At 35.6% G+C, this 26,485-nt stretch overlaps 1 protein-coding gene across 5 annotated transcripts in view; it reads right to left on the reverse strand.

Moving 5' to 3' along the window:
* The window catches only part of WASF1 (WASP family member 1), a 71,293-nt gene that overhangs the window by 42,415 nt on the left and 2,393 nt on the right, over window positions 1-26,485 (reverse strand). The gene's annotated exons all lie outside the window — the stretch shown is intronic.

The following is a 26,485-nucleotide window of genomic DNA, read 5'->3' on the forward strand; positions in this document are numbered from 1 at the left end:
ACACACACACACACACACACACACACACACACACACACACACACACATATATATACATATATCGATCTATCACTGGGACACCTGGGAGGCTCAGTCGGTTAAGCACCTGACTCTTGATTTTGGCCCAGGTCATGATCTCACGGTTTGTGGGTTTGAGCCTAACACTGGGCTCCATGCTGACAGTATGGAGCCTGCTTGGGATTCTCTCTCTCTCTCTCTCTCTCTCTCAATCCCCTTCCATTCTGCTCCTCCTGAGCTCTCTCTAAATAAATAAACCTAAAAAAATATATAATATCATCATTTAAGTCTCCTTTAAGGCAATATTTTTTCTAACTACTTCCTTCTGGTTTAGACCTTCTATAGCATTGCTCATTCAAAGAACTACAGAATTTTAGTCCTACCCTGGAACTTCTGATCAAAATCAGCTTTCTGCCAAGATCCCCAGGTAATCAGGATGCACAATAAAATCTGAGTACAGTATTCTGGAAGACCTAGCAACTCTTCTACTTCCTCCTGTAGGTTCCTTGCAAGGAACATGAATTCTAGAGATAAAGGGAATAATGTACCACAGTCAAACGGATAAGGCCAAGGTTTTATCAAAGGAAAAGGAATAAGGATGCAGTAATGCAAAATTAGATTTAAGAAGTATCATGGGTATAGTTGGGAAAAGAGAAACATTCATGAGAAAAATACGTGGTATGCCAAGCCAACACAATTACTGTGGTCATTTTTGCAATCTACCACAGACATACATATTGGGTATTATGTTAAGTATTATGTATTTATTTTTAGGGAAATAAAACTCTTACTTTGTGCCAGGAACTTTGCTAAATGCTACATACATGTAGATGTGTACGTTTTTATGTATTTAATCATTACATTAAGTCCTTACAAAAAGTCCTTAGGGTAGGGATAGGCTATTCTACTTTACATGCAGGGAGACTGAAGTTTGAGAAGGTAATAACTAGACCAAAATACTATTACTTATACAGAACTGAATCAAAATTGGAAATGAGGTTTTTATAGGTATCACCTAGTTCAATGTTTTTTCCCCTACTATATCATCCTATGTTTTCTAGAAATCTATTGCAAGATCCTAGTGGTCCTCTAACACCTCCATAGAGTAGCCTCTAAATAATGTCATGTAACAAAATAGTTTATAATTTGAGATGTAAGTCAAATTTGCTTGATTACTTTGGTACAATACACCTAGCTGAACAAATCAACTTAAATAAGAAGTTGTTCACATGGCACAGGAGTCATCTTCTTTCAGACTGATTCTTGGAACTTAATTTTTCTTTCAAAAAGAATTCATTCAATGAATGTCTATTGTCTGTCAGTAACTGTACTAAATACTGAAATACAGCAAAATAATCTGCTTTCATAAACTTTATTTCAAAGTTTTCCCCACATGAAGATGCCCTTCTTGAATCATGAAAATAAAGGATTAATAGGGGGAGTGGTTATCTTTAGAGAAATTTCTGGAAGCTACTATTTTAATGGGAACATATTCCTTTTTACATTCAAACACTGCGATACAGCTAATGACAAATCTGAGTCACCTGCAGGTATTATTAGATATTCACAAATATGCATTTAATTGCCCAAGTCAAAAGCCTATCAGTCATTCTTGACCTCTCCCACTACTTATTACCCACATCTTTTGTACCACTTAGTTGATTTTACCTTCAAAATATCTATCAAATCCATCCACTACTCTCCATCTCCACTAACTCTCCATGATCAAGCTGCTCAGACCATAACTGACACTCATTTGATCTCCCTGCGTCCATTCTTGCCTTCTTAGAGCAGCTATTGATATCCTTAAAATATGTCTTATCATGTTATTTCTCCTGCTTAAACCCTTTCACAATAGCTTCCCTAATATAACTGTAATCCCTTCACTGTAGCCTATAAGAGCCTGCTTATTTTTCCATCCTCACCTTGAGCCCTTCTCCCTGTTGCTCTAGTCACACTATCCTCTTTTCTGTCACACCACTCTTTTCCACTGTAGGGTCTTTGTATGCACTGTTTCCCCTTTGCATTTCTGGCTCCTTTTCATTTCTCAAGGCTCAGAAAGGCCTTTCCTAATTCCTCTTAAATAGATCCCCTTGTTATCCTATTATAGTGTCCTATTTGTTTTCTTCATAGCATGTTTTCAACTTATAAATATATATTTACTTGCTTATATCTCTCCTACTAGGCTATAAATTAGAGTAGAAACTATGTTTCATTCATACTGTCCCAATAGTTACCATACTACTTGCTACATAGTAAGTGTTCAATAAGTACTTTTATTAAATTTTTTTTTCAACGTTTATTTATTTTTGGGACAGAGAGAGACAGAGCATGAACGGGGGAGGGGCAGAGAGAGGGAGACACAGAATCGGAAACAGACTCCAGGCTCTGAGCCATCAGCCCAGAGCCTGACGCGGGGCTCGAACTCACGGACCGCGAGATCGTGACCTGGCTGAAGTCGGACGCTTAACCGATTGCGCCACCCAGGCGCCCCAATAAGTACTTTTAAAAATAAGCAATGTTTACTTTCTGTATGACATCATGTTGGTTTATTTTCCAACAGCAAATAGTGGAAGAAGGGACAAAACTAAATTCACCACAGGGAATTAAAATGAAAAGGTCTCCAGGGTCAACACCCAACATGAAAATACAATTTATTACCTAAAAATAAATGCCTGTTACCATCACCTAAATTATTAATTGTCAGACAAATAAAGCCTAGTTCCTATGTGCCTGGAGTATCTAGGATTAGCAGTTCGCTACTTAGAAACAGGGAATATCATATCACTGCTAGTGTAACTTAATAACAGGCTTTCCTCACTTTTCCTCTTTCACTATAAGAGCATTTACCAGGTTAAGTATCAGGCTGTTGAAACATACAGACATGAAATTTACATACGAACTCCCAAATACAGCACAGTGTAGTTCCAAAGACAGGATTACGACACTGTTTCTGGCATAACAGCAATAACTGTGTTGAAACAGATTAAATAATGGTTGTTTGTAGGTAGTTGAAAAGAGGGAATTTCTAAGGTCAGTTATTGTAAAGGGGAATAACATGTCTGTAGGGCATGTAAATTAATAAAATGAACTAAACTTAGGTAGGTCACTAATTAAAAAAAAATTATATCGAATAGTAGTTAGCATTGAATGAAGTGTTTCTCCACTATATTCAGAAAAAACAAACCTGTCTTTTATTTTGTGAAGTAATATTTATTCCTGCTGGTTATTACATAATCAATATGTTTCTTGAAGAAAATCTGGGAAATATTCACATACATAAAAATAAAAATCATCCCAGATCCCAGCAACTAGAGAGACTAACAGTTAACATCTTATTCAACAAATAACTGTATTTTAGACTGACTACAGTATAATGTAAACATAACTTTTTTTTTTTTTTTTTTAATGTAGACATACTCTTAAAGTGAATTAGATTCTCTTAACCGACTGAGCCACCCAGGTCAGAATTTTTTAAGTTCCTGAGCAGCCAAGAGTTAGATACTCTTTAAGAGTATGTCTACATAAAAAAAACAAAAAACAAACAAACAAACAAAAAAAGGGTATGTCTACATAATACTGTAGTCAGTCTAAGGTACAGTTATTTGTTGAATAAGATGTTAACTGGAGAGTGTTATGCTAAGTGAATTAAGTCATAGAGAGAAAGACAGATACCATATGTTTTCACTCTTATGTGGATCCTGAGAAACTTAACAGAAGACCATGGGGGAGGGGAAGGGAAAAAAAAAAGAGAGGGAGGGAGCCAAAACATAAGAGACTCTTAAAAACTGAGAACAAACCGATGGTTGATGGGGGTGGGAGGGAGGGGAGGGTGGGTGATGGGTCTTGAGGAGGGCACCTGTTGGAATGAGCCCTGGGTGTTGTATGGAAACCAATTTGACAATAAATTTCATATTTAATGGTAATAAAAAAGAGAATCTAATTCTCTCTATATATTCTGTGCCTATCCAATTACAGATTTTTGCTCACGCCATTCTCTCCTCAAAGAACGAACCCAATCTCAATCCACTCACCTTTAGGATTGAGAGCTATTTAACATCTCTGAGCAGCTGTTTTACCACAAGATTTTTGTGGGATTTACAGCTTTCCAGTTATAGATAAATAAATCATGGGATTAGGGAATACAGTCAATGATATTGTAATAACATTGTATGGTGACAGATGGTAGTAGCTACATTTGTGATGAGCATAACATACAGAGTTGTTGAATAACTATGTTATACACCTGAAAATAATGTAACATGGTATGTTAGCTCCACTCCAACTAAAATAATAATAATACACATTAAGAGCCTAGTAAGTAGGTGCTGTACAAATGGTGGTCATTGTTATAGCTAAATTGTCACCTCTTTATTTCAGTCCGTATCCTATTTATAGGTCATTTACATTATGGTACCTAATCATAAGCCAACATATGTCTTATCTCCCTTACTAGGATCTGAGATGATCTGGGAAGTTCCCAAGTCTCTCACATTTTATACTCCTTACAGTGTATACAGAAACTTAAGGTCAATTCAATAATAGTTTTTCATGCTATTACCTGTAGATCATTAAGCTGAGAGACAAAGAGATGAGCAATAAGTCTCAATTTCTGCCCTCATGTAGCTTACAATTTTGTAGCGGGAAAGAGACATTATTTAGTGTAAATGACTCTAGGTCTACAAACCCTTTATTTGAAACCCTTGGGGATGAATGTGTTTCATGTTTAGAATTTCTCAAATTTTAGAAAGGTAATACAATACATATACTCATATTAAATAACCACTCAGCAAGGTCTAGGCCAGTGCCATATGATCAAACTTATTTATATTGTAAAATGTATGAATATTTATCCTAACTGGCATAAATGAAGACTACCAATAGCCTCACATCAGTTCAAGTAAGGCTTTATCACTCTATATTTCCAACTGCTGCTATCACAAATTACCAGAAACTCAGTGGCTTACACAATTCAAATTTATTATCTTACAGTTTTAGAAGTCAGACGTCTCCCTGAGCTAAGGCCAAAATGTCTAGGGCTGGGTTCTTTCTAGAAAATCTATGAGAGAATTTGTTCTTTGTCTTTTCCAGCTTCTAAAGGCAGTCAGTATTCCTTGGCTTCTGGCCTTCTTTCATCTTGAGAGCCAGTTATCTCATCACCCTGACCTCTGATTCTGCCATCACATCTTCTCTGACTCTCTTGCCTCCCTCTTTCCCTTATATGGACCCTTGTGATTATATTCAGCCTGGCTCAATTATCCAGGCTAATCTCCCCATTTTAAGACACTTAATTTAATCACCTCTGCAAAGTCCCTTTTGCCAAGTAAGGCAACACAGTCACAGCTTCCAGGGATTAGGACATGGACATCTTTGGGGGTCCACTATTCTGCACACCACAGCCACCAAATGAGTTTAAAAAAATACTCCTGACCTTCACATTCTTTTGGACTTCAGAATTACAGATAAGGAATCTTGGATCTCTATCATCCAAGGTAGTATAAGGGCAGTGATGTAAGAAAAGCACAGGATAACTGTAGAAATAATGAGTGGAAAGACCACAACCAGCTACCTATCATTAAAAGCTTCATGAAATAGGTGGCATTTGATGAGAGGCTTCAAGGATGCAAAGGATTATGACAGGTGAACACTGGTAAACCTTACAAAAGGTAATTTTCAGACATACTTGCTCCCAGAACTTTTCAGACATACAAAGCAGCAACAACAAATTCAGACAGGAAACCACCCTTGAAAAATGCAGGGATTAAGGGTGCTGAACCTCTGCACTGTCGAAAATCCACATGTAATTTCTGACTACCCCACAGCTTAACCATTAATAGTCTATTATTAACCAGATGCGTTACTGATAACATAAATAGTTGATTAACACATATTTTGTATGTTAGATGTAGTATATATTATAATCTTACAATAAAGGAAGCTAAAGAGAATAAAATGTTGAAATCACTAGAAAAAGAAAATATATTTACAGTACTATACTATAAAAAAAGTTTATAAGTGGACCTGTGCAGTTCAAACCCACATTGTTCAGGGTCACCTGTACAGTACATATTGGAGAAAGAAAGAATTACAGTTTGAGCTATACTGAATACAATTATAAGAGCAGTTAAAGAAAGCTGAAGGATACAATGGGCTATGATGCTTGTCAGGATGAAGAGTCTGTCCTTAATCCTGGAGAAAAGTGAGTAAGGTAGAAATAGTTTGAACAGAGAAATGACAGCATATGATTGCTGTTCCACTGGAGAAAGATTAACGTGGCAGGAGGACTGATTCAAATTGGGTAAGAGAGAAGGGTAGCAGACCAGTGACTAATCTAAAGAAGTCATAGGTATTTTAACTAGGGTGGTTGAGAACTAAAATTATGTCAAGATAACTAAAATTCATACGACATTTTTACCAACGTGATTTTTTTTTACACAGGCCCAGAATTTACATGCTTACTTAGCTGCTTTTTTTAAAATATGAAATTTATTGTCAAATTGGTTTCCATACAACACCCAGTGCTCATCCCAACAGGTGCCCTCAATACCCATCACCCACTCTCCCCTCCCTCCCACCCCCATCAACCCTCAGTTTGTTCTCAGTTTTTAAGAATCTCTTATGGTTTGGCTCCCTCCCTCTCTCCCTCCCACCCCCCGCCATGGTCTTCTGTTAAGTTTCTCAGGATCCACATAAGAGTGAAAACATGGTATCTGTCTTTCTCTGTATGACTTATTTCACTTAGCATAACACTCTCCAGTTCCATCCACGTTGCTACAAAAGGCCATATTTCATTCTTTCTCATTGCCACATAGTATTCTACTGTGTATATAAACCACAATTTCTTTATCCATTCATCAGTTGATGGACATTTAGGCTCTTACCATAATTTACCAACATGATTTTTCATAAAAGTAGCTACTAATTATAGTGCTACATGTCAGTTACCATTCTAAATGCTTCGTATCTCACAAGAGTATGAAAGAGTTTAACTCCACTTTATAGATGAGAAGATTAAGGCACAGAAGTGTAAGCTATCCTATACTGAGTTAGTGTGGCTAGGATTTAATCAGGTAGATTTCAAAGTCCAAAGAAATAAAAGCCCAAAAGGACATAATGTTAATTTGAAAGCTGGATAAATTAATTTGTGAAAAACTCACCATTCCACCGGACAGTAGACTACGATAAGTCAAAGATGTACAGTATAAACTATAAAACAAACACTAAAATATCACAAGGAGTTATAACTATTAAGCCAACAAAGGAGACAGAATGGAGCCATTAAAAAAACGACTCAATCTAAAAGAAGACCAAAAAAGGAGATAAATAGGCTTGATGAACAGTGAAGACAGAAAGAAAACAAATGGAAAAATGATAGATTTAAACTCTATCATACTGGGGTGCCTGGGTGGCTCAGTCAGTTAAGCATCCGACTTCAACTTAGGTCATGATCTCATGGTTCGTGGGTTCGAGCCCTGCATCAGGCTCTGGGATGACAGTTCAGAGTGCGGAGCCTGTTTTGCATTCTGTGTCTCCCTCTGTCTCTGACCTTCCCCTACTCATGCTGTCTCTGTCTCTCTCAAAAATAAACATAAAATTTTTTTTTTACTCTGTCATATCAATATTCGTATTAACCATAAATGATCTGAACGTGCCAATTAAAAGGCAGAGACTGTGAAACTACATTTAAAAAAGTTAAGGGCCATCTATATGCTGCCTATAAGAAATCTGCTTTAAATATGAAGACACAGAGAGGTTAAAAGTAAAAGAATGGAAAAAGATATATCATGCTAATGCTAATGAATAAAAGGTTGGAATGACTATATTAATATCAGACAAAGTCAATTTTAGAGAAAGACTATTACTAGAGATAAAAAGGATCATTCATAATAATAAAAGTCAATTCATCAAAGACACAAAAATCTAAAATGTTTATGCAACTTATAAATAAATAGCTTTAAAGTACAGCAAAAATAGAACTTTAAGAAAAAATTAAAAGGCCACAGCTACAGTCAGAAATTTCAACTTCTCTTTCAAAAAATGACAGAACAAGTAGACAGAAAATAATACAGAGGCTTGAAGAACATCATCAACAAACTTGACCTAACTGAATTTTATAGAACATCCTATTTCAAAACAGACTACATACTTTTTCATGTATACAAGTAACATTTACCAACAGAGACCACATTCTGTGCTAGGAATAAATGAATTTTAAAAGATTCAAATCTTACAGAGTGTGTTTTCTGACCACAATCTAATTATAAATCAACATAAAAATACTTGGAAAATATATAAATATTTGGAAACAAAACATATCTCCAAATAACCCCAAGTCAAAGAAAAAATAAAAAAATTAGAAGTTATTTTGAACTAACTGAAAATGGAAACAACATATCAAAATTTGAGGGAAGGCGTTAAACTAGTAGTAAAGTATCAGTACACAGAGGGGATTTACAGCACTAAAATGTCTTTATTAGAAAAGAAGAAAAGTCCCAAATGAATGGTCTCAACTATATTCACCTCAAGAAAACTAGAAAAAATAGAGCAAATTAACTTCAAAGTAGCAAAAAAGAAGAAATAATAAAGATTAGAGAAGTCAATGGAACAGAAAACAGAAAAGTAATGGAGGAAAAAAAAATGAAACCACAAGCTGGTTCTTTGAGAACATCAATAAAACTGATAAACCACTAGTCAGACTGATCAGGGAAGAAAAAACAAGATACAAATTGCCAATATCCAGAATCAGTGGTGTGATAACAACTCTTATCTATAGATTCTACAGATATTAAAGAATAGTTAGGGAGGGATGCCTGCTGGCTCAGTCAGAAGAACATGTGACTCTTAATCTCAGGGTTGAGAGTTCGAGTTCCACATTGGGTGCAGAGATTACTTAAATATATATATTTTAAAAAAGAATAGTTAGGGAATATTATAAACAACTTATCCCAATAAATCAACATCTTCAGTGAAATGAACAAATTCCTTGAAAGACACTGCTACTAAGGCTCACTCAAGAAGTAAGTAACCTACATAGCCTATTGAAAAACAGAAACACTATTGAATGATTTATACTACCGGACTTCAATACTTATAAAAATAACCCCACATATATGTAGTCAATTTTTCACATAAAAAAAAAAAGCTTTGATCTTTACCTCATACCATGCATAAATAGGTCATAGAGCTAAATGTAGAATATAAAGTGATAAAACTTCTTAGAAAAAAACAAAATCTTTGTGACCCAAAAGTACAATCCATAAAGTGAAAGCTATTAAATTGGAATACATCAAAATTAAGAACTTCTGCTCTTTGAAAGACACTGTTAAGAGAATGAAGAAACAGGGGCGCCTGGGTGGCTCAGTCGGTTAAGTGTCCAACTTCAGCTCAGGTCATGATCTCATGGTTCGTGAGTTTGAGCCCCGCATTGGGCTCTGTGCTGACAGCCAAGAGCCTGGAGCCTGCTTCAAATTCTGTGTCTGCCTCTCTTCCTGCCCCTCCCCTTCTTGCCCTCTGTCTCTCTCTCAAAAATAAATAAACATTAAAAAAAAACTAAAAAAAAAAAAAAGAGAGAATGAAGAAACAGCCCACAGGTCAAGAGAAAATATTTGCAAATCTACTGTCTGATAAAGCACATGTATCCAGAATTTAAAAAAAAAGAAAAAAGAAAAAAAACCTCTTCAAATTCAATTAGAAAATAAGCCAATAGATAAATGGCCAAAGATTTGAACAGATACTTTACAAAAGAAAATATATAAATGGCATATGAAAACATGATCAAGATCGTTACTCATTAGGGAAATGCAAATTTAAGCCATAATGAGATACCACTACAAACCTATTAGAATGGCTAAAATCAGAATGGTGAGGGGACACCTGGGTGGCTCAGTCAGTTAAACATCCGACTTTGGCTCATATCATGACCTCACACTTTGTGGGTTTGAGCCCCACATAGGGCTCTGTGCTGATAGGCTCTGAGCCTGGAGCTTGCTTCAGATTTTGTGTCTCCCCCTCTGTCTGCCCCTCCCCCGCTTGCCCTCTCTCTCAAAAACTAATAAAACATTTAAAAATTTTTCAAAAGTAAATAGAATGGTGAGGATGTAGAGCAACTGAACTCATAACTTGCTCGTAGAAATATAAAATGGCACAATCACTTTGAAAAACACTTTGGCACCTTCTTATAAAGATAAACAAATGCCTATTATATGACCCAGCCATTCCACTTCCATCTATTTACTCAAGGGAAATGAAAGCATATGTCTAAACAATGACTATTTGCAATAGCTCAAACCTGAAAACAACCCAAATGTCCATCAACAGATGAATGAATAACAAACTGCTATATGGAATACTGTTCATACAATAAAATAGCATTCAGAAATAAAATGAACTAATAATTATGGATGAAACAACATGGGTGAATCTTAAAATCATTATGCGGACTGAAAAGAGCCAAACAAAAAAGAACATATACTATATGATTCCATTCCTATAAAGTTCCAGAAAATGCAAGCTAACCTATAGTGACAGAAAATAGATCAGTGGTTGCCTGGGGTGGGGGTGGGGGTGGGTGGGGTTGGAGAGGTTGGTGGAAGGAGCAGGGAGAGGTAGGATGCAGAAATTACAAAGGAAGACTAGTAAATTTGGGGGGATTCATTATCTTGACATGATAGTTTCAGGAAAGCATCCTTAAGTCAAAATTTATCCAACTGTGCAATTTATTTTATGTCAATTACATTTCAATAAAGCTATCAAACATCCATTTAATCAAATAGCATTATTTATTCAATAGAGTCAATACTCATGTCATGCTATAAAATGCTTATTTCCTACCACCTATAAACAAAACAATTGATGATTTAAACTTATGATAGTAATATTAGACATCAATGTGCAAGAGAACACTGTCAAAAATTTTTCTGGAAACATGCAAGCAAAAAATTTTGAAGGCTAATGGATTAAAACATAGTGCAAATTCAGACAAGCTCAGGTAGATGAAGGAGCTTTGCTATCTTCTCTCCACATGCCAGTCCTATTCTTGACTTGAAAATAAATATAGTAGTCACAATGGAAAACTGGGAAGTGTGCAACTTTAACAATTTCCATCCCATCACTAAAAATAATCCACAGCTATAAAATAGAAGATGAGCTGGATGACTATGTAATTTTCCTATTTCAAAGTCAAATATTTCTCCACAGAAACCATTTCACATGGCAAAGTTCCAGACCAGTCCCCAAATCCTATTTAAGCAGTAGGGATTAATTATCCTCTCTTTCTTCCGCATCACTGTTTTCCCCTCTACTAGATCACTGCCATCAACATAGAGACATGCTATAATTTCATCCTTCTTAAAAAAAAAAAAAAAACAAAACATCAAAAACAGAAACAAATCTTTCTTGGTCCCAAACTCTCCATGGAGCAAACTTACCAACCCTGCGCCCTTCCCCCCATTTCTTCCCCCCCACTCCTTTATGGCAATATTCATTGAATGAGGTCTCTGATTCTCTCCTCTAATTCTCACTTAAATCTGTCTCATAAAGGTTTTTATTCCCAGCATTGTACCAAACCATCTCACCATGGCTGTTTTTTCTAACCAGAAGTTAATTCTCAGGCCTTGTCTCACTCAACCTCTTAACTACAACTGAGACAGTTGTTCACTCCTTGAAAATACTTTCTTTTTTTTTTTTTTTTAACATTTATTTATTTTTGAGACAGAGAGAGACAGAGCATGAACGGGGGAGGGTCAGAGAGAGGGAGACACAAAATCCGAAACAGGCTCCAGGCTCCGAGCTGTCAGCACAGAGCCCGACGTGGGGCTCGAACTCACGGACCGCGAGATCGTGACCTGAGCCGAAGTGGGACGCTTAGCCGACTGAGCCACCCAGGCGCCCCTGAAAATACTTTCTTAATCTGGCTTTCAGAAGATCTCAAGTTCCTGGTTTTCTTCCTACCACCTTCTCCTCATTTTCTGTATGTCTAAATCTTAGAGTATTCCAAGCAGGACTTAGTCCTTGGATCTTTTTTTCTTATTTTTAGTTATACTCACTCCATTAATGATTTCATATCAAATTCTCTTAAAGTGAGATATATCTATATCTAACTTGGAGAATTTATATGCTTTACTGTCATCCTCAAATAGAATCAACTATAGATAATTTTACCATTATTTGGGGGCACAGCTGCAGACGAAAACAGATTCAAATAGAAATAAAAAAGTTACGTAAAGTAAGTAACTTAATTTTCAATAAATCGTCACCATCTTTCTTTAAGTTCAATATGACTGGTTAGGGAGTTACTTTAAAATTAAAAATACTAAAAAATTAATGAGTACTAAAACAAATACTTAGTGTTTAGTCATTTATTACATTAAAAACATTTAAATACCACACTAAATATTTCATAAAAAAACATAAATCATGGCCTTATCTAAAGTCCTAGTCCTGTGGTCTATAACAGTAACAACCTATATTAATAGAAACTTGTCTCAAAAGCCCTTTTATAACAATCATTTCATTTTACCCTACAAAAGACTCCACAAGGATATTATAGTAAATACTGTTTTTTTTTTAATTTTTTTTCAACATTTTTAATTTATTTTTGGAACAGAGAGAGACAGAGCATGAACGGGGGAGGGGCAGAGAGAGAGGGAGACACAGAATCGGAAACAGGCTCCAGGCTCTGAGCCATCAGCCCAGAGCCTGACGCGGGGCTCGAACTCACGGACCGCGAGATCGTGACCTGGCTGAAGTCGGACGCTTAACTGACTGCGCCACCCAGGCGCCCCCAGTAAATACTGTTTTAACCAGCAGTTTCTGCTCCTAACATGATCTCTCATATAACAGTAAGACTTTTAATGAGTGAATTTAATGAATTTAAAATTAGTTGGAGAATCATAAATCCATCACTACTACAAGGAATATATATTAAAATTCATGTTCAACTGATGACAGGTCATTAATGTCATCTTTCTGTATTTAGTATAGCATTACAAAAAAAGAAACTTACATTATCTTTTTAATGCTAATGAATGAAACTAAGTCCTTTATATACAAATCGGTAAAGAGACATGTTTTATTTCATTTACTTCCACCACTAGACTGACCATGAAAATGATGATTTTTATGACATTAACACTGATCTACTATACAAAAGGTATACAGATGTTGGCTGCCTCTATCACAGTGAAAAAAGATTTATTACTGCAAGCAAGAAAAAGAATACATTTATAATTGAACACTCACTAGTAATCCATGACCCCTTTCCTCCCTTGAAGACTCCCACCTCAAATGACACAGCATGTACTTTTGCCAACCCCAAATCAAGTGTTAGAAGCATAAAGATTAGAATAAGGCTTTTCAAAGTATACCCCACTTCTCTTGAGGGCTCCACTGTCATTACTTCCAGACCTGAGGACTGAGGAGTTAGCACCTTCCCTTCTACTAAATACATCAAGTGTCTGTGTACAGATTCTTACACAGTTCTACCTCAAAGACCTCCGTATCTGAAATGTTCCTTTCTGATTTAAACATTTTATCCTACCCCTTCAATTCATTATAAAAAATTTTGTCCTTATCAAAGTCCTTGTAATCATTTCATTCTCCTCTATTTTCAAAACCATCAACATACTTCTGGGTTTGCTTCCCCTCCTACGTCACTAGCATTTCATATTCCTCTTCAAAGGAGAAGTGACCCGGCCTACAACACCTTATACCTCCTGGTCCCAATAGAACAGTCATATCAGAATGCAACACAGTATATCCTTTCTGATCACACTTTCACCATCCTCTTCTAGTTCTCCTTTTAATTCCCACCTTGTAAATACTAAGTCAGGAGTCAACAGTTTTGTTACACCCCATTCTTTCTACACTCTCTTCATAAATCCATCTATTTTCAAATCTTGAACTATCACCCCAGAATTACTTACACAAACAACCCCAACATCCCTATAAATATTTAGTCTTGTGCTATCAGTCTGCCAGACAACACAAGAATGTCTCATTAACCAAAATTCAACACATCCAAATTCAAATTCATCATCCATGACTCCCCCAAAAGAAAATTTACTCATGCTTTGGATTTCTCTATTTCTAGTAACAGCACCAAATCACTTAGAATTTGAGATCATCTTTAAATTAAAGCTAAGTACTGGATTCCTTACTAATCAATTCACTAATCTTTTGATTGTATGTGAATTACTGGTAAAATAACTGGTAATATAACAAGTCATATTCATTTAATTATGGTACACTAATACGGTAAGCTATTTTTACTCTGTGCATTGCGTGAACTCCGGAACCAGTCTCTCCAGTTTTGCTACCCAACAAGTAATCAAAATAATTTGTTTCCCCCCTATATCTAGAGGAATCTTGAGTCCGGGGTAAGCATAAGCATTGCTTATGAGACTAAGCAATTAAATTTGGCCTGGTACTGATTTTGTAGCAGTCTATGCTTAACTTAGTTTGTACTTCATAAAAATTAGGACCTCACATTTTCACAGGGTTGTTGTGAGGATTATATCACATCTGCCTTGTACAGTGCCTAGCGTATAATAAGGGCTCAAAAAATGGTACTACTGTTATTAATGGTGTCACTATTAAGTCAGGAGCAGTATGGCCACGCGGGAAGCCATTCTGTTTCTCCAGGGGACTGCTTATAGCACACATTTGTTACAGTGTTATTTTAAATCCTAAATTTTCTAGAACAATTCCAATTTTGATTCCTGTATTATAATAGTTCTTTTAAACCTTTCAAAGTTCTAATATTTTATCATCTAAACTCCTTCAGCCTGCCTTTCATCCCAGAAGTTAGCCTAAAAATTCTTAGATGGTGTGATGGTAACCATACCTTTGGTTCCCATGTTATCCAACAAAATCAAAACTGCAGAAATATTTAAAACTTACACCTTAAGTAAACACCTGAGAATTCTAGGCAAAGAGGAAGCCCCAGTCTCTGTACTAAACTTATGCATTCTTCTTTTAAAAACTGTTCTATCTCAGGCATCTGGGTGGCTCTGTTGGGGAAGCGTCCGACTCTTGTTTCAGCTCAGGTCATGATCTCCTGGTTCGTGGATTTGGCATTCTCTCGAGCTCCGTGCTGGCAGTGCAGAGCTTGCCTGGGATTCTCTCTCTCTCCCTCTCTGTCTGCCCCCCTGCTTGTGTGATGAATAAACTTAAAAACAAACAAACATTATATCTCACTTTACTTCATTCAGGTCTGTACCCCCCTCACTCTAACAACTCTATTTTAAGTAGCGGCTCCTCCTTTCTATATCTATGCCCTGCTTTATTTTTCTTCATAGCACTTATTGCTACCTATCATTATATTAGATTGGTATTTGTTTATCGCTTATCTCCCCCACTAGAATGTAAACCCCATATGAGTGAGCATTTGTTTTGTTCTTCACTGAATACTCAGCATTTAGCAGAATCTGGCACACAACAGCTGCTCAATAAATATTAATTAATTAATTCATTCATTCATGGAAAGGCCAAGACCCTCCTATGTTGTATAATCTCATCTGGTTTCCTAGAATGCAGTAGATCAGAAGCAACAATTTAGAGGGGGAAAGTGCTAGAAGCAGGCATGTAAATATTGACAGAGAAATATAAAGTTCCAAGTACCAATCACAATAATGTTGGCCAGCAATGCGGGATAACTTGTTACATGGATAAATAATGCTATATCCTCTAATAACCAACATCTTTGTATTACAACAAAGTATAATAATAGTCAGTTTCATAATGAGTCAATTAATCAGTTTAACCCAGAGCACCTATACATATAAGGCTTTAGTAGAGGACAGGGGAATCTTTATCATTTAGAAAAAGTTAAATTACATTCCATATACTTTTTTTTAAGGAAGCAGAGAACTGTATAATACTTTTAGAACTATTCCCATAATAAGTAATTAAAATGCAAATTTTACTTTTATATGGAGAAGCTACAAATTTTTGGAAAAAGACATGTAAATGGACTCTCTAAATTCTCAGTGAAGTTACTTAAAGGAACCATTACCACTTTTTATAAGTCTAAAAATTAACCTTATTTTCTTTTTTTATGTCAATATTGATCTATAGGTCATCAGGTTTGCAAAAGCCTATCCTCATCTTTGTTAAGTGTGTAAGATTTTAAAAATAGATTAGTGCATCTCTTTGTTTAGAACAATTTTATCAATACTGGTAGTTATACTTAACCCAGTATGCCCTTCTCTATAAACCATAAGTTCATTCAGAGATACGATGTAGTTGAAACCCTTAACAAAGGTCCTTCTCTATTGCAAGATTTATGCATACCAAGTTACTGACTTTCAAACATTAATGTATATACCAGTCACCCAGGAAGCTTGTTAAACTGACTCAGTACTTTCTGATTCAGCAGATATGGATAGATATCTAATATTCTGCATTTCTAACAAGCTCTCATATGGTACTGACACTATGGGTCCGCACTTCTGAGTATCAGTCACTAAATACTATGTTACCTCAGAAATCACTAAGTCACTTGGAAAATAATATTGGAATAAGTGCAATATCTAAATTCTATCTGATTAACAGTTTTATCAAGTGTTTTAGAAATATAGTAAGTGCCTGCCCAATTGCAGAGCTATATAAAAATGGCTTTGCTTATTTTTCTTAGTTCTTATCTTCATAAAACCTAATGTATTCCAGCATAAGTTAAACAATATTCCCTATCAACATATTATTTCATCAATTAAGTTTTTAAGGTGTACTTGTTACTTAGCTATCTCCTTCAGAATCAACTGTCCTCTCTCAGAATTATCAATAAATCATACCTTCTTTCAAAACACTGTACTATACAGCCTGGTCTCAAGCTAGTTCATTACCAACGTGCTTGATTATTTATTAAACCTCATAATGTATATCACAACTTAATATACCTTAGTTACCTAACTTTTTAACAAAAATTTTTACGTTTATTTTTGAGACAGAAGGAGGCAGAGTGCAAGTGGGGGAAGGGCAGAAAGAGAGAGAGAGAGAGAGAGAGAGAGAGAGAGAGAGAGAATCCAAAGTAGGCTCCAGGCTCTGAGCCATCAGCACAGAGCCCGACACAGGGCTTGAACCCACAAACTGAGAGCTCATGACCTGAGCTGAAGTCGGACACTTAACCAACTGAGCCACCCAGGCACCCCATAAGTTACCTAACTTTTACATAGTCCTTTATAGTTCACAAATACCTTTTAATATATCACTTAATCCTTATAACAACTCTTCCAGGTGGTGGTTATCATTCACATTTTACAAATGAGGAAACTGATAAGTAAAATGATCCAATATTAAATAAGTGAAAGCACTAAAAATTAACTCCAGTCTTCTGGCTTAAATACAGTCAATTCCTGATTAATCTCTGGGTAATTATGTGGGGAGATATAGATAACTGGAACATAGCCATTAAAATCAAAATTGCAGTTTATTCAAGGAGAGTTATTAGAGTATAGTTTGCCATAGAAAAGACTAACAGTAGGGAACAAGTAAAATAAATTTTGGTATATCCATATAGTGGAATACTATGGAGTTGTTTTTAATATATGGTTACTTCCAGATTCCACTCCAACATGTAAAAAGCTTGGAAGTCATCATTCTTCTCTCACAACAAAATAAAAGCTGAACAAACTGGAAGCTAATGGACTTTTCTTTGATCCTTGAGATACTGAGGTCAGAGGACAAACTATCATCCAAGAAATCAGAACGACTAATACAGAGAATACAGATTAACTAACTGAAGATGAAAGCACAGAAGCCAGGGACTGATATGAACACTTAAATGGTAACTTGAACAAGTTGCTGGAGGCTGACTGTGGTCTAGCTTGAGAGTTTAAAACTCCTGGGGAGCCCAAGGGTCTAGTCTGAGAACGGCTGCTACACTTTCTCAGTTTTATGCCCCACAAGGTTCTCAAGGAGAAAAATCAGAGAAAAATCTTCTGCTTGGCTGGGGGAAGGAAAACAATAACCAGTTGAAACAAGTTGAAACAAGTCCAGAGAATTCTCCATAAGAAAAGGTTATCTAGTAAAGGAAAAGACTTCATCAGAGGCTTGTTCAACTTTGGAGAAATGAAAACTGCCCAGTTCCTACTCACTCTAGACTTCTGGCATACCTACATTGGAGGGGGCGGGGGAAGAAGAGAAACTGAGAAGCCCTTGTGGAGGTCCAGACCAAATAAAGACTAATATCTCAGCATAGAATTATATGGGTGCCTGGCTGGCTCAGTTGGTAGAGCATGTGACTCTTGATCTTGGGGTTGTAGGTTCGAGCTCCAGGTTGGATGTGGAGATTACTTAAAAATAAAATGTTAAAAAAAAAAAAAAAAAGAAGAAGAAAAAAGAAAAGCTAGGGGCGCCTAGGTGGCTCAGTCGGCTGAGTGTCTCACTTTGGCTCAGGTCATGGTATGGTTTGAATTCAAGCCCCACCTCAGGCTCTGTGCTGACAGCTCAGAGCCTGGAGCCTGTTTTGGATTCTGTGTCTCCATCTCTCTCTGCCCCTCTCCCACTCACCTCTTTCTCCCTCTGTCTCAAAAATAAACAAAGAGGGGCGCCTGGGTGGCGCAGTCGGTTAAGCGTCCGACTTCAGCCAGGTCATGATCTCGCGGTCCGTGAGTTCGAGCCCCGCGTCGGGCTCTGGGCTGATGGCTCGGAGCCTGGAGCCTGTTTCCGATTCTGTGTCTCCCTCTCTCTCTGCCCCTCCCCCGTTCATGCTCTGTCTCTCTCTGTTCCAAAAATAAATAAAAAACGTTGAAAAAAAATTAAAAAAAAAAAACAAAGATATAAAAAAAATTAAAACAGGGCTCCTACACAGTAACAGGATTATAGTTGAAAAAAACTGCAAGGCTCAGACACTATTTAAGAAGGTATTTGTAGGGAAACCCAAAGACAACAAGGGAAACAAAAACAAGAACACTAGAGGAAACTAAAACCTCTGAAACCTACAGCTACACCAAACGGTAAACACAGCCTTGTTCCTAGTTAGAGAAATACAAAACCTCATACAAAAGACCTACCTTCTTCAGTTTCTGTTATTCTATGCATTATGTCTGGCTCTCAACAAAAAATTATAAGGTGTGCTAAAAGGAAATGAAAGTATATTCCAAAGTGACAAAGCAAGCATCAGAACCAAATTCATATAGTGCAGATTTTGTAATTATCAGACTGGGAATTTACAAGAACTATGATTACCATACTAAGGGCTCTAATGGACAACATGCACAAATTGATGTACTGTAAACAGAGAGATGAAAACTATGAACCAATAGAGAAGAAACATTAGGAATCAAAAACAGTGTAACAGAAATAAATAATGTCTTTCATATGGTCACTAGTACACTGGACATAGCTGAGGAAAGAATCAATGAGCTTGAAGAAGTATCCATAGAAACTTCCCAAACATTTAAAATGCAAATAAAAAAATAAAAATATAAAAAATAAAATGCAAAGAGAAAAGAGAATGAAGAAAACAGAATATTTAAGAACTGTGGAACAATAAAAGAAGGCATAACATATACGTAAGAAATACCAGAAGAAAGAGAAGAGTAGAGGAAATGTTGGAAGTAATAATGCCTGAGAATTTTCCAAAATTAATGACAGAAGCCAACTATAAATTCATGAAGCTCAGAAAACATCAAGCAAGACATATACCAAAATATCTATACCTAAGCATATAATATTCAAACTACAGAAAACTAAAAACAAAGAGAAAAACATTGAAATAAGTCAGGAAAACACACAACAAAACACTTTACCTATAGAGAAAAAAGGATAAGAATTATGTTGGACTTCTCGTCAGTAACCATGCAAAAAAAAGAAAAAAGCATAGAGTGAAATATTTCAAGTGTTGAAAGAAATAACCATCAACCTAGAATTTTGTTATTAGAGAAATTATCCTTCAAAAATTAAAAAGAAATAAAGACTTTTCTCAGCCAAATAAAAACTGAGGGAATTTGTCACCAGGAGACCTGCCTTGCAAGAAAAAAAGTTCTTTAGAGAAAAAGGTCAGAAACTCTAATCTACATAAAGAAAGAGCCACAGAGAATGGATAAAGAGAAGACAAAAATCTTTATTTTTTTAATCCTTTCTGATTGTATCATATAACTGTTTGTTCAAAGTGGTAATAGCCACAAAGTTCCAGGTAATTATAGCATACAGACAAGCGAAATGAATGGCAGCAATGTTATAAGGGACGGGAGACAGAAATTGGGAATACTCCATTATAAGGTATCTGCAATACCTGTGAAGTAGCACAGTGTTATCTGAAAGTGGACTTAGATTAGTTGTAAATATATACTGCAAACTCTAGGACAACCACTAAAAAACATTTAAAAAATAAGTATAATCAATATATGAGGAGAGGAGAAAAAATGCACCCATATAAAATGCTCAGTTAAAGCCAGAGAAGGCTGAAAAAGATTGTGTGTGTGTGTGTGGGGGGGTGGTGGTGGTGGTGGAAAGAACAGGTGTAATGAATAGAAACATTACAGTATGATAGATATTAATCCACTTATCAATGACAACTTTAAATGTGAATGATTCAAATGCACCAATTAAAAGAGAGTGTTAGAGTGGATAAAAAAATCCAACTATGTGTTGTCTACAAGATACCACTTTATAGGTAAAGATATATATATATAGATAAAAAGTAAAGGGATGGGGACATGCTAACTCTAATCAAAAGAAAGCAAGAGTAGCTATATTAATTATAAACAAAGCAGACTTCTGAGCAAGGGAATTTTCAACGATAAAGAAGGGCATTACATAATATACAGGGGTAAATTCTTCAAGGAGACATAACAACCCTTAATGTATATACATCTAACAACAGAACACCAAAATCTGATAGAACTGCAAGGAGAAATAGATAAATTCACTATTATAGAGACTTCAACACACCTCTGTAAGTAAATGACAGATCCAACAGGCAGAAAATTAGTAAGGACAGGGTTGAACTGAATAACACCATCAATCAACTGGCTCTAATTGACATTTATATAGTACTTCACCCAACAACAGCAGAAACCACATTCTTCTTAAGTTCAGATAGACTATTCACCAAGATAGACCACATTCTGGGCCATAAAATACACCCTCCAAAATTTAAAAGAATAGACATCATAGAATGTGTGCTTTCAGACCATAATGGAATTAAAATAGAAAGCAATAGCAGAAAGATAGCTAGAAAATCCCAACATATTTGAAGATTAAACACCACACTTCTAAATAACATATGGGTCAAAGAAGTCTCAAGAGGAATTTTAAAATATTTTGAAGTGAAAATGAAAAAACCACTCTTCAAAATGTGTGGGATCCATCAGAAGTAGTGCTTAGAGGGAAATTTAGAGCACTGAATGCATACATTAGGAAAGAAGAAAGATCTAAAATCAATAATCTCAGGATCCATCTTAAGAAACCATGGAAAGAAAAGCATACAAGCCTAAAGCAAGCAGACACAGCAGAAAATAGAATAAAAATAAACAAAACTGCAAACAGGAAATCAACACAGAAAATGAATGAAACCAAATATATCAACAAAATATTTTTGATTGCTAGTCTTCATCCTCAACTAAAATACAAAATGCTTCTTCTGTTCTCTTTTCCTTAACCTTTCTACAATTCTCTGACATCATCTCTAGTACATGTATGTTACAAAATTTATCCTGGCCCAAAAAGATATATAAGACACATAGAAGACAACAGAGTCTAAATAAAGAGTGGAACACAAAAAAGCTTACTTTCATAGCATAACATGAAAAACTGACAGACTTCACATTTTTGGTAGAAAAATCAAATAAGTTAATCTATGCCCTGACATGCAAGCTTTTTCTTTAAAGTTTTTTTAAATTTATTTTGAGGGGAGGAGGGGCAGAAAGAGAGAGGGAGAGAGAGAATCCCAAGTAAGCTCTGCACTGTCAGTGCAGAGCCCGACTTGGGGCTTGAACTCATGAACTGTGAGATCATGACCTGAGCCCAAACCACAAAAGTCTAACGCTAACCAACTGAGCCACCCAAGTGCCTCTTCTTTTTCTTTTCAAATGAATTTCAGTATGGAAACATTAACTTATTACAGTAGACTTGATTAACAGTTACTCAAGACGAAAAAATGGCAGGAAACTGTACCATTGTCAAACATACCCAAAATAAAACACTGCTTGCCATCATCACCTAACAGGTGTCAACCACATCCAACTTCCACCTCCTTAGAATTCCGTCAGAACCATTAGTTTAATAGTAGCACTTTACCAGCACAGGGTAGTAGGAAAAAAAGGGATTTTAAAATCTGTGTTCAAATTCTACCTCTAACATTTTTATTAGACATGTGACCTTGTACATATTAATCTATGATGGGTCTTGGGTGGTTGACTGCCAAGTACCAGAAATATAATTCCAACTAGTTTATGGGAAAAAATGGACAACTTATTACAAAGATTTTTATTATTATTACACTCAGGTGTCTCTTGGAACCCAATCTCAGGACCATGGACAAAGACAGGTGAATACAGTTGGGACATTTTGTGCATCTGCTTCTGTGCATCTGCTTCTCCTATTCTGTTTATTTAGTTCATATGACAAGAAACACCACCATTAACAGTTCCTGGGTTTTATGTCTTATAGTTTCAGCCACTGGAGAAAAAACAAATTATTCAAACCTCTGGGCACTTAGAACTCAGGAAAAGCTCTGACTGTCCTGGCTTAGTGAAGGTGTCTAGAACTGCACCAACAAAAACAGGCAGGATTGTGACTGATCTCCCAGAGTGATCTTTTTAAAAGACAGATCCAGTCCAGTTGTTAACCTGCTTAAAACCCTTCATGGCTTTCCCCAATACACTTAAAATCCAGAGCTCTAACTGAAACAAGACTTAATTTAAGTAGGCTTTACATGGTCTCAGTCCTATTTACCTTTACAACTGTACATTAAGCCACAATCCCTCTTTTTCACTATATAGTTGAGCTTTATCTACTCTGGCCTTTTCTTAGTTCTTAGTTGAACCTACCAAGCTCTTTCTTACCTCCAAAATTTTTAACATGTATTTTTGGCATCTTTTCCTTTTTCTCATAGCTAACTTCCACTAACTTTTCCTTAAAGAACCCTCCCTGACTTCCAAGGTAAATCAGGTTCCCTGTTCTTTTCCTTTACAGCACTCGCCACAATTTCTAATTACAGATATGTGTATTTGTTCATTATCTGTCTAACCATACTGTTACCTGTAAGAGACCTGAGACCTGTTTTGCTCTCTATGGTATACTTTTAGCACCTACTTGGTCTTCAATATTATGTGCTGAGTGAATAACTGGTTTAGCATGGGACAAGTGGTATCACCAGTAGACTGACCAATTACAGACGAGGGGAAGAGTAGCAGGCAGGCAGAATTACTGTTCCCAAGTTACTAGAATGGTTGCTCCAGAGTAACTTACTAAGGAAAGGGAAGAGAAAGTGGTTCCCAGAGAACCTGTGTTTCTGCTGAGCAGAATAAACCACTTGTTTATTTCCATTAACCTTCTTCCTCCATTAAATTCTAATAGGACTATGGTATTAAGTAAAATAATAAATATAACAGTAGCTATACAGTGACTTGCATATATAGCAAGCATGTAATATCAATTTTTTCCACATGGGAGAACATGTTACATATTATTTTTGAATACTATTAACCTCCAAATATGAACTGAAAACCAACAAAATATTCCACTGTAAATGAGCATCATAACTGTGTTTCATGACCCCTTTTCTCAAAGCATCCTGATCTTTCCACCTAAGAGAATCACTTACCAGCTAATCTTTGTATTAACTGTATCCACTCAAATATCCATGTAACTTAAAGAATTAATTCTGGAAACACAAAAATGAAGCAAAGCAAAACAAAACAACTAACCAAAACAATGAAACTGCTTCTGTTGTCAAGGAATTCATAAACTCTATTTTTCACTCTGCTTCCAACCATACCATACCTCTGCTCCTGCCATGCCCAAAGTTCTAGAGCACCCAAAGTAAGACTGAAAGATTTAGCAAATAAAAATGCAAGATATCCCAAACAGTACCTGACAACCCTACTCCCAGGTCATATTCCATCATTTTACCTTCATAAACCCACTCCAAAACCTTAGTTCCAATAATTTTCCTTATTAAAAAAATTTCTCTGGAGATTCACTGGATATGATCATTCTCCCAAGTTTAAATAAAATCTACCTTGACTTTTCTTAAACACTGTCAATAAAAAACAAAAGAACAAAGCAAATCATCTTAATTCTGTTTCTTGGTAGTGCTAGGAGTTAAAAAAATAAAGTAGAATAAAAATAAAAGCAGACAAAATAACAAACATTACAAAAAACTCCTTTAAAAACCTAAAAAGTCTTGCTTCCAAGAATAGGCATGACAGAAGAAGATTAAGACTATAATCTTTTCAGGGGCGCCTAGGTGGCTCAGTAGGTTAAGCGTCTGACTTTGGCTCAGGTCATGATCTCAGTTTGTGAGTTCGAGCCCCACGTCGGGCTCTCTGCTGACAGCTCAGAGCCTGGAGCCTGCTTTGGATTTCTGTCTCCTTCTCTCCCTGCCCCTCCCCACTTGTGCTCTCTCTGTCTCTCAAAAATAAATAAATGAAAAAAATATTTTTAAATGATAAAAAAAAAAAAGACTATAATCTTTTCAGAAGTAGATCTAGAAAGAAGAAATTCCATGAGAGAAGGTATATAAAGCAGGAACATTAGAAAGGAAAAATGAACTCTCAGAAAAAAGTGGTTACACTGGGCACTGAAGTGCCTTTGAATTTTATTTGTAACTGAAAGGCATCTCAGAGAGGTCTATGTCAACCTTCTCCTTTTATAACAGAGAAAACCAAAGACCCTGAAAGGTAAAATGACCTGTCAAACATCACATAGAAGACCCTAGCTCCTTCTAATTTCTCTCATTCTCTCACCTCTTGCCCCATATAATGTTAAGGCTCACTGAACTGAGGAAGACCCTCTTCTTCACGTCCAGTGGATGTTAGAGGACAAGTTCCTAATAATGTTGTCATGTCTAACACAAGAGAAATGTATTCCTAGCATTTCAAGGAAAAATCCCAAAGAAAAATTATTGTACATAGTGTAGGTATTTTCGATATAGTATTTATCCTAATTATTATTAATATTCTTTAGTTCTCTGGTATTATTAGCCTAATCTTATAATCTAAGTATATTATGGGTTGAATTTGGTAGGCTGTCTGTGAATCTAACCACTAAGCATACTGTTTTTCAGAAAGTTCCAAGTTCTAAACCATTTTTCCAAGTTTTAAAATATAGATCTCATGCTAAATTAGGAACCAGCAATACACAAAGACTGAAAATTATAAAGTAAATATGATGAGTTAAAAATACAAGAGTCTTTACGTTATAAAAAAACTCCACCTCAGAAGTCATTTATTTTTAAAACTCAGTATTCAGGCACATTTAGCACAGGCTGTAATTTACTTACATCTTTTTAAATAATATTTCACTAAAAAACTGAAGTAAAAAAGAATCAAACACATTTCTATACTCATCTAATTTAGGAAAACAACAACAAAAAACCTTTACTGTACTTTTTCATGTAGTGACCTATAAGAGGTAAGAAAATTAATCATTTTATAAATGAAAGGTTGACCTCATATATATTATGCAGTATTTAGTGCTCTTTCCAAAAATGTGTGGGTAAAGGAATTCTATTTGAACAGATAAATAAAGTTCAAAGCACTTTCCAAACATTTTGTCTTTTCTCCTGAGATAAAACTATGTTTCATGAGTTAAAATTTGTTTGATAAATCTATTTTTTAAAATTTCTACTCAGTATATCATATCAATGGATACCCTTCACTCATTCATTTTATTTGTCCAGCAACAACAAAAACAAGTCCCTACTATTTGCTAAACCCTATGCTAGCAATTTTGGATTTATGACAATAAACATTAGCTTAGTTCCTGTCTTCAAGGAACTTAGAAGAACCTTTAATTAGCTGTATTTACCCAAGAGACAATGACAGCTGAATTTTAAGTTGGTCATTTGAGAAAACACTAAAAATGTAATCAAATTCATTCTCAAAAAAAACAAACAAACTATACAATAGTAATTTTAATGACATTTCAATAAACTTATCATCTATATGAAGTTTCCCCACTAAGCTCTGGTAAAATACAACTTTGGTAGAAGTCATAATAACGTAATATTCTCATAGTAGCTTTCACTATAAAAATAAACTGAGTTAATAATACTCCAATAAGGAAATCAAAAGCTACTAATACCATTTCTTTCATAATGAAAACCAAACACTTGGAAATGGATAGCTTAACCTATTCTGAAAATAAAGCAAAATGTATAATTAAATGTAATATTACAGATTACCACATTATGTCTAAATATGTGTTTATTTACAAGCCTGAATAATAAAACTCTGTATCATACCTTACAAATGATCACAAGTATGTACTATGGATCATGTTATCTGCAAATTTTTCAATA

The sequence above is a fragment of the Herpailurus yagouaroundi genome, unplaced genomic scaffold (assembly GCF_014898765.1).
Source record: "Herpailurus yagouaroundi ecotype Mexico unplaced genomic scaffold, PumYag 139, whole genome shotgun sequence".
Classification (NCBI taxonomy): domain Eukaryota; kingdom Metazoa; phylum Chordata; class Mammalia; order Carnivora; family Felidae; genus Herpailurus; species Herpailurus yagouaroundi.